Source organism: Lemur catta, chromosome 15 (genome assembly GCF_020740605.2).
Source record: "Lemur catta isolate mLemCat1 chromosome 15, mLemCat1.pri, whole genome shotgun sequence".
Taxonomy (NCBI): Eukaryota; Metazoa; Chordata; class Mammalia; order Primates; family Lemuridae; genus Lemur; species Lemur catta.
Genome location: NC_059142.1, coordinates 45,836,794 through 45,852,214, shown reverse-complemented (window position 1 = coordinate 45,852,214; position 15,421 = coordinate 45,836,794). Strand labels below are relative to the sequence as shown.

General features: G+C 51.5%; 1 protein-coding gene across 1 annotated transcript in view; it reads left to right on the top strand.

Moving 5' to 3' along the window:
* The first annotated feature begins 14,922 nt into the window (after positions 1 to 14,922).
* The window catches only part of CACNG5 (calcium voltage-gated channel auxiliary subunit gamma 5), a 40,956-nt gene continuing 40,457 nt past the window's right edge, over positions 14,923 to 15,421 (top strand). The window contains exon 1 of the mRNA XM_045569613.1: positions 14,923 to 15,048. The gene's annotated coding sequence lies outside the window, so the exon portion shown is untranslated. The remainder of the gene's footprint in view (positions 15,049 to 15,421) is intronic.

The following is a 15,421-nucleotide window of genomic DNA, read 5'->3' as shown; positions in this document are numbered from 1 at the left end:
TTCTGCCCAGCACTGGGCTCCCATCCCACGCCCACCCCTGCCCACCCACAGCCAGGCCACGAGCAGGCCACGTCAGGTCTGCGCTACATCAGGGTTCTCAACTGGGGGCTGTTTTGCCACCCAGGGGGCATTCGGCAATGTCCGAAGACATTTTGGGTTGTCACACCAGAGGGAAGTTCTAGTGGGTAGAGGCCAGGGGTACTACTACCACCCCTGCAATGCACGGGGTGACCCGTAACCCCAACAACGCACCATCCCAGCCAAAATGTCAGCGGTGCTGCTGTAGAAAACTCTTTTCAAAAACACATTCCAAGTCCTTCATGTTGCTCCATCTCCCCCTCTTCCTACCTGGTCTCTTCCAGGTCACCCTCAGTCCCTCGTGGCCCTCTCTGCACAGCAGCCCGAGGGACCCTGTCTGAGCAGCTGCCTTCCCTGTTTACAGCCCTCTGACAGCTTCCCGTCACCCACACTTCCTCGCCTACCATCCTCACTCGCCCGCTCCTGGCACACTGGCTCAGTGGTCGGGAGAGAGAGCTTGGAGGAGAAAAGCCAACTTCTTGGTGTGTGTGCCTGCCTGCCTGTCCCCTCAGCATATAAGTTCTATGGGAGGGGCCAGCTTGCCCGTCCTGTTCACTGCTAGACCCCAGCAGCTTGGCACATAGTAGGGGCTCAAAAGTTGAATGAATGAATGAATGAATGCGTGGATCCTGACTTCTCTGAGCCTAGCAGGGTGTTACCTTACTGGGCCACGGTCTTTGCCCTCGAAGCATTCACAAACTAAGGAGACCAGATGTACACACAAGAACTAATTAAAGCTCATCTCTCAAAAACTTATGAGCTTGTGCCTAAGAAACAGCGTCTCAATCTCTGTCCTTCAGCCCAGCATCTAGAGGCGACGGCTGCCTGCAGTTATGCTTGAGCGGTAGTTAACGCCCTGAGCTTTTCCCTATTGTGAGCTCTGGGGGTGCAATTATGGTTCAGCTAAAATGCACATGGGCAAAGGCCAGGGCCATCTATTTGCACAGTGTGTCCCCATCCTGAGCGTGCGGGTCCCGGGGAGCAGGGCATCGCCTGCAGGGAGTGGGCGAGAAGTGCTTTTGGCTCTAAGAAAGCAGAACTGGATGTCTCCCCAAGATTCTTTTTTTAACAAAGCTAATTCAATAAATACATTGCAAAGAGGCCTATTCTAGGCTTGAGAGGAGAAGGTAGAATATGGTTCTGCAGAAGTGAAAGAGCTAGCGGTGGGCTCGAGGACTCAACAGACAGGTGAAAACAACGAAAACCGAAAGTATGAAGCAGATTATAAATGCAAGTACACACACGCATACACGCACACACGCACACACACATGCACACGCTGAGTGATGACCAGAAGTGTGCCAGGCACTCTTCTAGTTACACAGTGACACCCCTCATAGCACAAGTCCTATTTACTGTGCCCATTACACAGAAGAGGCAAGGGAAGTCCAAGGAGCTTAAATAACAATACTCAGGTGGGCATCACCAGACGCAGAGCCGACTGGCAGAGCAGAGGTGTGAGTGTGCCAGGCGCCTTCCCAGGGGAGGACGCAGGAGGCTGCCATGTGGCCAAGCAGAGGCTGGGAAGAGGCCACAGATGAGCCGAAACCAAAAAGCAAGTGGGAGGGGGAGGGCTGACAGGCATCCAGTGCCTAACGTGTCATCTGAACACTCACCTCATTTAATCCTTGTGGCACCTCCATGGGACGGAGGTCACTGTTCCCATCTGCAGGTGGGGAAACCAAGACCCAAGGTAATGAACCCACTTCTGGATATATAACTCTGGGCTCGTGGCTCTCTGATCTTTCTGGCCTTGCCCCGCTAGGGGGCCAGAGGTGGCAGTCGGGGGAGGAATGCGGGACCAGATCTCCGTGGGGGCCTTGGGCCCCCATCCCCATTATGGCTTCCTTCAAAGCCGATCTCATCACCACGGGAGAAGGGGCCTTCCCTTGGCTGACTGATGCCTGTGAGACTGGACGCCCTTCGGTAACAGCCTCCGGAAGCCTCTCTCCCACCTTCACCCTCCTCCTTCTCCCGACTCTTTTTTTTTTTTCCTTTTGAGCTGTCTGGGCGTGGGAGGAGAGAGAAATATAGCACCACAGTTCTCAGAACCCAGCAGGTACTTCTGCAGCCGCCCTCACCTGGCTGACTCTTGCCTGGAGGGGCCCAGGGGGAAGGGGGAGGCCGGCGGGAGCAGCTGGCTCACCGGGGCTCCCCCTCGCAGCACAGGTCAGCCTGGCACGGAGACCCACGCGCCCCCCACCCCCTGCCCCAGGAGCCAAAAACACACCCGGGCAAGCATCAGCCAGTGGGCAGGGAATTTGTCAGAAGGAAATAACTGATTTCTTTGGCACCAGGCAGCCCAGGGAGGAAAGGTTGGGCTTGCGGAGGGCAGAACTCTGTAGGAATGCTTTTGCTTTTTTTAGAAAATTTACAAAAATAGCACCTGATTATTATAGCTAGTACATATAAGGAAAAGAAAATCCCACGATAGTTAGACTTTTGTTCAGGCTCCGCTGAACCTGGAAGCTGGTCATCTAAAGCAGGAATCACAGATGCTGCTACACACGTCCTTTAAACACTTTATGGTAACTTAAAAGTCGTAAATGTATGACCGTTCAGAACGGACGAGTACTGCTCTCTGAGCAGTGAACCTCTGTCCTGCATAAGCTATACTCATAATTCTTGACTTTATAATTTCCAATTTGGGTTTATGTGAAGAGAAGCAAGACATTCACAAAGCAACCTGAATGCAAAGTCTAACCAGTCTTGCCCACAACTATCTCTTTAAGCCATTTTTTAAAACTCATCTTTATTCTCTGCTTTAAACATTCCATTTTGTGTTCATTGAAACAACTCTATTCTTTGCACTTGTATTTCATTTGTTTATGTGGCATTTGCTTAAATTCCTTAACTACCACAAAAGTATAGAAAGCATCAAAAGTTTGGGGAATAAAGTGACATGTTCTTACTAGTTCCCCTGTTGTTGGAATTATAGGTTTTTCCAATTTTTAAATTATTTTGAACAACTCAGTGATGAACACCTTTGTTCTTAAATTTTTGAGTGTATTTTGGATCATACCCTCAGTTGGATTCCTGGAAATATAATGACTGAATATTGTCAGACTCTTGGTACCTATGTCCTGGTTTTGCTTCTTGAAACCCTGTTTTCTATGATGACATTTCCCTGCTCTCAGATCAACTAGTAACATGTGTTTCTTTTCAACGTCCTGCTGTTCTTAGTTTGTTTGTTGTCAAGGGCCTTCATTCATTCATTCAACAAATATTTATGTGAGCACATACTATACACTAGGGATGCGATGAATACCAGAGCGCATAGGCGAGAGCATTTTGGGCTTTTGCCTCTTTCTACAGGATTTAAAGTGGCTTGCAAGTAAAAGACTTCAAATGAATAATAAAAGTAGAAGGTCAATACCAGGGACAATAAAAGCAGCTTGCTCTGGTTTGGATAGGTCTGTCTGTCCCTACCAAAACTCATATTGAAATTTGACCCCCAGGCCGGGCACATGGTGGTTCACTACAATCCTACCACTTTGGGAGATTAAGGCAGGAGGATCGCTTGAGGCCAGGAGTTCAAGACCAGCCTGAGCAACATAGCCAGACCCTGTCTCTACAAAAAAAAATGTTTTAAATTCCCAGGTATGGTGGAGTGCACCTGTAGTCCCAGCTACTGGGAAAGATGAGGCAGGAGGATTGCTTGAGCCCATGAGTTTGAGGTTGCTGTGAGCCTATGATGACACCACTGCACACTCTAGCCTGGGTGACAGAGCCACACCCTGTCTCAAAAAGAAAATGTTGATGCCCAGTGTGGCAGTGTTGTGGGGGGGCCTAGTGGGAGGTGTCTGGGTCTTGGGCGGATTCCCCATGAATGCTTTGCTGCTGTTCACAGTAGACAGTGAATGGATTAGTTCCCTCAAGAGTGGGTTGTTATAAAGCCAGGATGTCCCTCGGGTTTTATCCCTTCACACGTGTCCACTTCTGCCGTGTATGATGCAACAGGAAAGCCCTCACCAGAAGCCAGAGCCATCCTTTGAACTTCCCAGCCCGCAGAACCGTGAGCTAAATAAACCTCTTTTCTATATAAATGACCCGGTCTCGGCTATTCTATTACAGCAACACCACACAGACTGAGACTCATCTCTTTCCCAGAGTCGACAAAATTGCCGTCATTGATCCTCAAACTTGGCTTTGCATTTCCTAGCAGCCAAAAAAAAGGAAGACTCATAATCAGTTATCGGTTCTCAACACTGAAAAAGAGGAAGCATATGTGTTCCTCTGGGAAACGAAGCCTTTTCCTAGCTCTGAATTCCAAAGGAAATTTCTCGGGTGTGATTTTATTACACAGAAGACACTGAGCAACATGAGAAATGATGTCCTCCGCAGCACTGGGAGTGTTTAAAACAATAAATGCAGTAGCAAATCCCACACGGCCTTTCTTTAGTGATCTTCATCAGTTTTGGGGCATAATATTGAAATGCAATTTCCTGAAGTGACTGGCCGAGAAGCTGGACCCACGTCTCCAGGTAAGTAGCCAATTACTCGGTCCGACTTGGTCCAAGGAAAGAATTTAGAATTCCTGGAGGAAAAAGAACAATGAGATCCCATGTTTTATCTGTCAACTTGGCAAACATTAAACTTTCTTTTAAAGATTAAAACCCAGTTCTGGCAAGAGTTGGGGAAGTCGCTCTCCCATACCCTGCGGGTGGGAATATAAATTGGTACAATCTTTTCGGAGGGCAATTTGGCACCAAGTAACAAGAGTCTTAAAAATGTGCTTACGCACAGAAATTCTGCTTTGTGAAATTTTATTTCTAAGGAAATAACCAAAAGTACACACAAAGACTTAGGCGCTAGGTGTTTGTTTTCCTCAGGCAATAAACGCAGATGGACCCCGCCAGGGGCTGGCGCTACAAACCTCCGGATCCGAGGCAGCTCGGGGGCTGGATGTTTTTCTGCCACTCATAGAAGCTTCTCAGCTTCTCTTTATCTTTTTAAAACTTGTCATTTTGAAATAGTTTAAGACTCAAAAGAATTTGCAAAAATAATACATACAGAGTCCTTTTGTACCCATTACCTGGCTGCCCCAGTGAGAATATCTTCGGTGACAATACTACGTGACCAAAACCAGGAAAGTGACATGGAACATACTGTTAGCTGCACTGCAGGCACTGGCTGGATTTCCCCAGGCTTCACATACACTGTGTGTGTGCGTGTGTGTGTGTGTGTGTGTGTGTGTGCGCGTGTGTGTGACTGTGAGGTCACATGTATAGATTCACACAGCCACCACCATAATCAGGACCTGAAACTCTGCTATCCAGAAAGGAACTCCCTGCGCCACCCCTTTCTCCTCACACCTACCCCCTACCGTAGCCCCTGGCAACCGCAGATCCGTTCTCCATCACTGTAACGGTGTCGTTTCTACAGTGTTCTATAAATGGATGCACACAGGATATAACCTCCTGAGTATGTTTCTTCTTCCCCAGCTGGGCTGTTTCCTCAAAAGCTCCACCGACCACACCTTCTCCTGGCCCCTCTGCGGCCTCTGACGGCGGTGTCTGGGCAAACGGAGCTCTTCTCTGTCCTCTCTGGGTGTCCTTTTCGGGGCAGCATCCATTGGCTAATGGGTCTCTCCCGGTACTTCTCCCTGAGGAGGGGAATCTGGTGGCCTGGTGCACTTTTGGGTCTGGCCGCGTCATCGGTCACTGGCAAGCCCATGGATTGGCTGTCCGGGGTTCAGGGTCCCAATTTCTGGTCCATTCTTCCGTGGCTGAGGAGAGTAGGTTGTGTGACACAGAATATGTCACACCCCTGAGCCCACCCCGTCATGAAGGAGATGAACAAAGGCAGGTCCCCTCTGAGAAGGGGCTGGAGTGGGCAGATGCCTTATCTGGTACATGTACTTCACAGCTCACGGGAAACAGCCTAAATGTCCATGGCTTACCTGGTAGACATTCCTCTGGTTTTGTTTGCTAATAGGAACCCCACTTTGGGGCTGATTTGGGGCAACCATGTACTCCCTGGGTCCTCCAGGGCTCTGGGGGTGGACGTTCATTGGTGAAAGCCAATCATGGGGTTTCTCTTCTCCTTGCCAATGGCTGGTGCAGGTAAGAGCGTGTGACACCATGAGACTTGAGTGAGGACTCCTGTGACCCACTCTTGGCCTCTAAAGTTCTATGGGAATTCACTGGGCTGGGGGAAGGTCCAGGGGAGAACAGCTCAACGTCAAAGAGCTCCTGAGGGTTTGTGAGGCATGAGAGAGAGAGAGAGCAGCATTCTCTGTGGTTCCTCCTTGCCCAGGGATCATTGGCCTGAAACTCACTTGCTGCGCCAAGAGCAATTTATAGCAAAACAAAACAGAACAAAAAACAATAACTGAGGAGAAAAGATTAAAGGCCAGAGAGGAGACACTGGGAAATTTTATTGGGCCAAAAAAATGCAGAGTAATCATCTCATGAGTTGGGCGGATGATTTGGTCCCCAAGGCCCTGTGTGATTTCTGTGTCTGGGAAGGTTCCCATCCCTCCCCAGGCTCCCCTGATGCCCGTCTGTCTCCAGGCTTTGCTGAGATTTGAAAGGAGCAGAGCACTGACCTCTGGTCCAGGAGCTTTTACCCCCCAGGGAGTAGCTGTTGTTCGCACCTAACATTAGAGTGACTATATAACAACTGGCCAAACAGGGGCACATATGAAAGTAAAAGAGACAGCAGGTACCTCTGCTGGGGCCATGGACACGAACCAGGCCCACCAGGAGCAGCTCTAGGGTCACCCGGCACTCTGCCACCTGCCCCACCTGCACCTCACCTCACCTTCTGGGAGATGTCCCTACCCCACTCTAAGCTTGTGAATCTGATATTTTATTTCAGGGTTTCGCACCCTTTGGCTCTAGCGGCACTTTGGGCTGCGATACCCTTTATTGTCCTGTGCACTGCGGGATGTTTAACAGCATCCCTGGCCTCTGCCCACTAGATGTCAGTCATAAGCCCCCCCAAATGTCTCTGGACATTTGGCAAATGTCCCCTAGGGAGCAAAGTCACTCCGATCCCATCCTTCAGCCCAGGGTGCACTATGGGTAAAAGCTTATCAGGATACTTAACAGGCTTCCTAATCTCAGGGCCTAAAGAGCCCAAGTCACAGGGCAGGGCAGGGGCTTGTCCGTGCGGGTGGGCAAAGTGGGGCACACAGAGGACACCCCACAGGGGGAGGAATATGTTCCTTCTTTTCCAAGGCTGTTTCACGACTCTGCTATGGCATGCTAGGCTGGCGTCTGGGTGGGAGACCGTCTGCGTGCCGCTGGGGCACAGGGCAGTGCCTGGAGACCTGTCGCTCCTGCAGTGGGGGAGCGTAGCTGGGTCCCCCCACCCTGCCAGGCCAGGCGTGTTGAATGAGTGGATCCCAGTTTAATCTTAAACTTAACCGATTGACCCTGTGTGAGCGCACTTAATCCCTCTGATCTTTAATTTGCTCATTTGAATAATAAAGATCACCCTCCTGCCTGACAGGGGCACAGGATGGACTGAAATTCTCCCACTCCGGGAGATCTGGAAGCATCTATCTGGGGGTGGCCACGTGGCTCCTATGGGGTCTTTATAAGGAGAGCAAGGCCCGGAGGGAGATGGTTGCTCCTTAGCACAGTAGTGACTAAGCGGCTGTGCAGGGTGCCGCTTCCCAGGTCCCCAGCCACTAGCAGCCTTGTCCTTTCACCTGGGGCCATCGGTTACTGTCACTGTCTCAGAAAAGGGGTGGGAACACAGCCTCAGCTAACTCTCTCCTACAAAAGGTCAGAAACTGCCAGGAAATCCTGGGCACTTGCCAGTAAATGGCAGTGTCTGGGCAAGTGGGGGTCTTCTCTGTCCTCTTGCAAGACCAGAGTCTGTGGTCTTTACAAGCGATGGCTCAGGGGTGTGTCATTCTTAATCAAGGTTTCCAGAAGTGAGAGGCTTCCAGATAACCAGAGGCAGCCCCTTTCTCTGGGAGGCCTGTTTGCCAAGCGTGGAAAGGGCAGCTGGGGCCCGCGGCAGAGTGGCATCGCTGGGGTGTCAGCAAAGGCCGTCCCCACCCCCTTCTCACTGCCACTAACATCTTCCCAGACTCCTTGCACCCCGATGTCACACCCACAAGGATGGCTATAATCCTCTTTTCTGATTTGGATGCTCTTTATTTCTTTCTCTTGCCTAATTGCCCTGGCTAGGACTTCCAGTACTATGTTGAACAGTGGCAGTGAAAGCGGGCATTGTTGTCTTGTTCCAGTTTTTAGGGGTAACACTTTCAACTTTACCCCATTCAGTATAATGTTGGCTGTGGGTGTGTCATATAAGGCTTTTATTATTTTGAGATATGTGCTCCTAAGTCTAGTTTGTTAAGGGTTTTCATCATGAAGGGGTCGAATGGATTTTGTCGAATGCTTTTTCTGCATTTACTGAGATGATCATATGGTTTTTCATTTTAAGTCTGTTTAATGTGGTAAATAACATTTATTGATTTGTATATGTTGAACCATTCTTGCATCCCTGGAATGAAACCCATTTGATCATGGTGAATAAAAACTCTATTTTTAATGGCCATATAACATTCTATCCTACGGGTGTGAAATATTTAAGCTAGTTAATTCCCTAATATATTAATTACCTAGTATATAATTTAGGGATTTCCCTATTCATTTCTATCACAAAATAAAACCATAATGAATATTGCTCATAGATTACTAGAAGAGGGGCAAGAACAACTGCAAGGCTTTTGATCCATGCTGCCAAACTGCCCCCCAGAAAGCTGTCCCGGTAGAATAACCCTTTTCTCCAGCCATAATCGCTGCCTAGAGAGGGGGTTTTACCCAGCCTGGGGTGGGAGCTGGTGAGCGCCTTAAACAGACCTACAGCTGGACATTGTCTTGGTGGTGGGCGTTGGAGGGGGGACACCTCTGGCGCTGCCACTGCTGGCTGGCTCCCCGATGGCACACATGCTTCCTTCCCAGGTGCCGCCTGCCTAGAAAATCACTCTTTCAAAGCTTTTTCATTAACTTCAAAGCTAGGAAATGGCTATTTAAGATGTTATTTTCTATCATCCCAGGAGCCAGGTAATTGGGAAATGGTGTGAACCTAATCCTGCTTTTTTTGTTCTGAAATACATGGAAACGCTCTCATTTCCTCTCCTTTTCTCCTCAGCCCCATCCCAGTCCCCACCCGCCAGGGCCCTGGGCTTTGTTTGGGGAGCCTTTCCCCAACCTTGCCACCCAGTCTGCCCTATGGGGTTCGCCCTGTGGGAGGTGGCCACCTGCCTGACCTCCCCTCCCTTGGAGCCATCCACAAGCTTGCTGAGCTGGCAACCACTGCGGCCACCCTCCTCATGAGCAGAGCCTCCAGAAGTCCCCTGTTGATCACCCGTGTGAATCTATTCTGATATTGGCAGGGATCAGCTTATCAGATGAGACAGTTGTCTCCCTGAGGCCCCAGGGCACGAGTCGCTGGAGAAGTTTTATGGAGTTCAGTAGAAAACAAGGAAAAGTCTGGGGCTTATAAGGCTGCAATCACCTTTTGCTAAGATCCTCCCCCAACCTCCTGGTTCCTTAGCCACTGCAGGGAGCTGTCCGGGTGCTGACCCCATTTGAGTGCACCTGCCTGAGCCGCCCTCTGGCCCTCCCTGCCAGGGCTCCTTTCTTGCCTGCTCCTGATGTATTCTGCCCCATCCAGGGCCTTCATTCCGTGTCGTTTCCTTTAACACCCTGTAACTTTCTCAGCAGTCAAAATGGAGAGGAGTCTGCATTCTGGCAATGGGCTCCCTTGCCCTTGGAACTGTTTTATAAGCAATAATCTAGTTACCAAGGGGACAAATGATGAGCGCAGAGGCTGAACAGCTGGTCTTGGGGCAGCCGGGAGGGCAGCGTGAACAGCTAGTGGGAGTACAAGTGGCTGCTCGGTCACCCGGCAGGGACACGGATGGCTGTGTGAACAATCCCAGGTTTCACACTCTGCTGCATGGAGAACAGGGGAGAGCACACTCTCAACGAAGAAATGAAATCGGTTCTTAGCAGGCTTCATTTGCGCCCTGACAAGGCACTTAGTGGCTGTGGCCAGGAGAGGGGTGTTAGCTGGGAGGGGCCCTGGGGAACAGCTCAGACTGAACGGAGAGGTGGTGGGAAAAGGAGGGATGTGGCGAGGGATGAACGAGCCAGGGAGGGGTGAGGTAGAGCCTGTGTTCCTATAGACCCCACCTCCCCCACACACCAGCAAAGTCAAGTCCAAGGCACAAAGAGGGAAATGTACAGGACTAAGTCCATGGTGTGGAAGAGCAGGTGGGCAAGCATGTCACCCAGAGGTTTAGCGTATGCAATGCACAGCCCCACCTTCCAGGTCCCCGTCAACCAGCTCAGACAGGAAGTGCCACGTGTGACCCAGCCTCCTTCATGATGAAGAATGGAGAATCAGTCTCTTGCTTTCTGAAGCACAACATTTCTTGTGCCTTCTGGCCACTGACCCTGTCGCCTCCACCTCCCTGTTTGCTGAGTCGTCCGGATTGTGCGGCTCTGAAACAGCTCCCCGGCTCCCCAGCTGAGGCCAGCCCTGCGCGCCTGGGCCCTGACAGCGGCCTAAAGATTCTGGCTGTCGCGCCCACTCACGGCACGGGTGATGCTGATGCGGGCAGAGCCTAAACGTGCTATTCGCCTTTGAACACTATAATTTGGCCATTTCTAGGGCAAATTACCTCTTTAAACCTCCATTTGCTCATCTGGACATAGCAGCTAGTAATGTCCTAGCTCACAGGGTTGTATGAGAACCAAATGCCTTAACACATGGAGAACACACAGTGTGTGGTGTGTTATTGGTATTAGTTGTAAGAAGTATTAAAATAAAATTATTAGCCAATCCTCCATAGGGGCAGCTCTACACAGAGCCCAGTTCCCCTGCTCTGGCCTTGCCCAGTTCTGCCCACCTACACCCTCCCAGCTTCATGGGGCCTTCCTCCACCTCCCCAACCCCCTAAAACACACACACACACACACACACACACACACACACATATGCCCTGCACACCTTCAGGTCATGCCCATTTCAAGCCTGGCCTGAGTCTACTGAGAGCTCTAATCTCCCCCATCTCCAGCACTATGGCAGCTGCTTTCATCTGTATTGATCGTCCCACATCAGTGATGATGACCACTTAGATCTGCACTTTGGGATTCCCCAGCCCACCCCCAGCTATACTGGGAGTGTCACCCATTTGCTTCTAAATAGATGAATCAGGGTGTACTTGAAGGTACACATAGCTCATGGTGTGTGTCTATCAGAGGTCAGCAAGGAAGGTCTACTTCTTGCCATCACATGGGCATTTGAAATAACAGAGCCTGACGCCTGTCTCCACAATCCCAAAGGCAGGGAGAATAGGGTGGCACAGGACCCAGTGGCTCTGAAAGCTTCCACCTAGAAGTGACACGTGTCACCACCTGCACTTTCAAGGGGCTGGGAGGAGGCTGCCTTGCTGGAAGACCTTTCCTCCTTCCAGACATAACTGGGCATCGTCCTTGTCACGCACACAAGGCACATTCCGCAGAGCTGAATGCGCACATGTGTGTGTATGTTTCTAATTTAGACCTAATGCATGAAACCATCAGACTGGCCGAGATTGGCCCAGGATTCAGAGAAAGCTGTGGTTTTATGAAACTCCTCAACCAATGGGGAATACATGAATTATTGAAAGGACAGAAAAAGAGACACAGGGAAGAAGGGCTGCTCCATTATTCATCGGGCCTGGAGTCCCCAAGTCCCCAAGCACAGCTGTTGGCTTTTACACCTACAGCATTTTCCCATTATGTCTACAGCAAACGTTTCAAACACGCCGTATTGGCAGCCTCCAAGCAGGGCTCCCACCCACGCCATCCACTGCCTGTCTCATTATCTGAACAGTCCACAGCTGAGTGCGGGGTAGGGATGCTGGCGTTCCATGCCCACCCACCCTCCCTTCCTGGGGCTCCCTGCTCACAGGTCCCTGAGCCTGAGGGCCAAACTCCTTAAAAGAACCAGAAGGCCTTTCACACTCTGGCCCCAGCCTGTCTCTTCAGTTCCATCTCCTTTGCTTCCCACCCCCACGCTCCCCCTCACCATTTGCTGTTCCCCGAATGTAATCTCAGATCCTCAGACCTTTGCCCATGCGGGCCCCTCTGCCCAAAACTCCCTTCCCACCCCTCTGCCTACCTGGTGAATTTCTATTCACCCTTGACAGCCAAATCAGAGGAAGAGACACTAACTTCTGTTGAGAGCCTACTATGTGTCAGACACTCATGCAAACACGAGCTTGTGGAGGTGTCACAATAACCCAGTGATGCTGATGTTATCAGCAGCAGCAGTGACATAATTTTGTGGGGTCCAGTGCAAAAATTAAAATGCAGCCCCTTGTTTAAAACTGATTAAGAATTTCAGGATGGCAAAAGCAGATCATTAAACAGAGCCTTCGTAAAAGCAGGGCTGTGTGGCTGCATAAGTTATGCACCCATGACATCAGCCTTGGGTATAAAGGAGTAAACTGAAGCTCAGAGAGGTTAAGTAACTTGTCCATGATCACACTGCTAGTTGGGGCAGAGCCAGGAGAAGACCTCATTCCGTGGAACCCAAATCTCTTTCTCTCAGTCACTCATGTCCTGAGGTCTCCTCCACTTGCCTTGGGCAGAAGATGGGGAGGGGCTTCAGCACCCCTGGAGACAAGTTTCCTCTTAAAGGGTTTCTTCTGCAGGCACTTGGTCTGTTACTTCACCACAGGCATTGCAAGATGATCCAGAGAACAGGGTCACACAGATCACAGAGGGGACGGAAGCACGTGGACATTCTTGGATCCCCCAATCAGCCCAGGAGGGAAGAAAACCCCTGCCCCAGCCACTCCCACCCATGGCCAGGCAGGTTGCTCCCTTCCCCCGGACCCAGCCCATACACACATGCCGGAGGACATGGCTGCTGCCCAGCAGAGGTGACCCTGCGGGAGGACACGGATCCCAGGCCAGCCCTTCTGGCCTTTCTGGGAATGTTGACTGCAGACCTTGAGAAAGGTGCATCTCCTGGCTGCGGTGCCGATTTCATCTTTTCATATCACTAATCCAGCTCCACCCAAGGTTTCGTTTGGTGGTTTTCTCCTTGACAGCGTTAGTCTTGGGGAAATATATACAACTTATAGTCATGCATTCAGCAAACACTATCTGTGCACCTACTATGTGCCGGGCCTTCTGTTTAAGGAGCTCACTGCATAGGTGGGGAGACAGATGGCAAATTCATCATTCTCACACTGGTGAGAGCTGGAAAAGAAATTCCTGGGCCCCAAGGAGAGGAAGAAGTCAATTCTTGGGCCAGAGGGAGCAAACTGAATAAGGTCTTGAAGGATGTATAGGAGCTCTCCAAGTGTAGAAGAGGGCAAGCCATGCAGAAGAAATCAGCACATTTGGAAGAGTTTGGGGATGAAGGAGGTTGAGAAATTGACGGGCACCCAACCCAGTTGAGAGATGTGGACACCCACCAACGGAGTGAGGCCTCCTCTCCATTGGGGAGTTCTGGGGGACAGGGGGAGAGACATTCTTGGGGTAGGTGGGAAAAGGGAGAAAAAGCTGGGAATTTCATAGGCCTAAAATGCTGTGAGTAGAAACTTGGTGTATCCTTTCCAAAACCCTTCAGTTGTCCCAACTCCACGTGACCACATTCGCATGTGGCAATGTCCCCCCATATCAGGAGACCTCAGCAACGTAGCAGCTTCTTTAACGCTGCTGTCTACAGTTTTTAACAAATACATTCACTGCCGATGTCTCATTATTTTGCAACCTACTTTTTCCCAAACGTGTGTATACTCCATATCTTTGACCACCCATGTAGGGATTTTACAGACCTTCTAGAGGAAGCTCCCACAGCCTGGCAGGCCAAGTTTACGTCCTGGTGGCTTGTCCTTGCGGGGGGGGGGGGGGGGGGACCTTCTCTCTTACAGTAAAAGCTATGGTCAGTGAACAAGTTGCACAAATATGTTGGACAAGGACATTGGTCAGGCTGCCACTTCAGAGAAATGAGGATGGGAGAATACTCAAGCCAGGAAGGGTTAGCCCTTGGGTCCCTTACCCTGGCTAAATGGGCCACCCTGGCTCCAGCTGCAGCTTTCAGATCAGCCACCAATTAACAAATATCTGTTGAGCACCTCTTGGGTTTCCAGGACCCAGAGAATACAGGACACATAGAAGCTGCAGAAAGAAGAAATTATAAAATGTGAGTTGCTGCCATTTTTGTACATGTACTTTCATTTTATAGTTTGGAAGGGCAAACAATTTGCTCAAGGCCACGCAGGGAAAGAAGCAAAGCGGGGCTTTAAAAGCACAGTTCTGGAGCCAGACAGACGAGCCGCAATCCTGGCTCTGCCATTTCTCGCCTGTGTGTCCTTAGACATGACTTCACCTCTCTGGGCCTCTGTTTTCTCATCTGTAAAACCAAATTTGTGTGAGGGTGAAATGACTTATCGCATGCAAAGCTGTTTGAGCAATGCCTGGCACACTCACATGAGCAAGTGCTCAGCGAATACTGGCTGGCGTCTTTCCGTCCTCCCCCTCCTCCTCCTCATCAGTTACTAAAAAGCAGCAGCTGGAATTTGGAGGTAGGTCTGATTCAAGGCAGGGTTCTCAGCCAGAGCCTTCCAGGTGGCCTCTCCTCTCCCAGCCCAGCCCCACCCTTCGCCCGCAGACCCACGAGGGTTCTTCCTTCAGAGGCGCTCACCGCTCGGGTGAACCGCAGCATCCACGCGGGCCCCAAGCCCTCCGGCAGCCGGCGGCGCGGGGCGGGGAGGCCCCGCCCACGGCCCAGGCCCCGCCCACGGCCCCGCCCCGCCGGCCCCGCCCTCGCGGGGTCCGGGGCTCGAGCTGCAGCCGCGGTGGCCACAGTCGCTGGCGCCCAGCGGCTCGCGCTGACCGGACGGGGAGGGCGCCCGGGGCAGCCTCGCGCGGCACCTCCCGGCCCGCGCGCCCAGCCGGCGAGGGACGTTCGTTCGGGGGTCGCGGCCGCTCCGGCGAGGTAAGAGCCTGGAAGAGCGGGGAGAGCGGCTCTCCAGTCCTGGAGGGTCCGTGGGGGACCATCTCCCGCCGGTGCCACTGCGCCGGGCTGCGCCCCGTTACCGCGTAGCCAGGAGCGGGGACCCGAGAGCACCCCGCGTGCGCGCTGCCTGGAAGGGGCAGGGTGGTGGCAGGGCCGGCGTGCGTGTGTGTGTGTGTCTGTCTGTCTGTCTCAAGGATGTGCGGGGGGAGCGATGACGCCCCCTCTTTGCAGAAGCTGCTAGGCAGTTTGCCCACTCCGAAGCTGAGGGCAGACTTCCCCACGACCGACTGGAGTGGGACTGGTAGAGATTATCCGGATAATGCACGAAGGGAAAGCCCACCACCACCTGTTG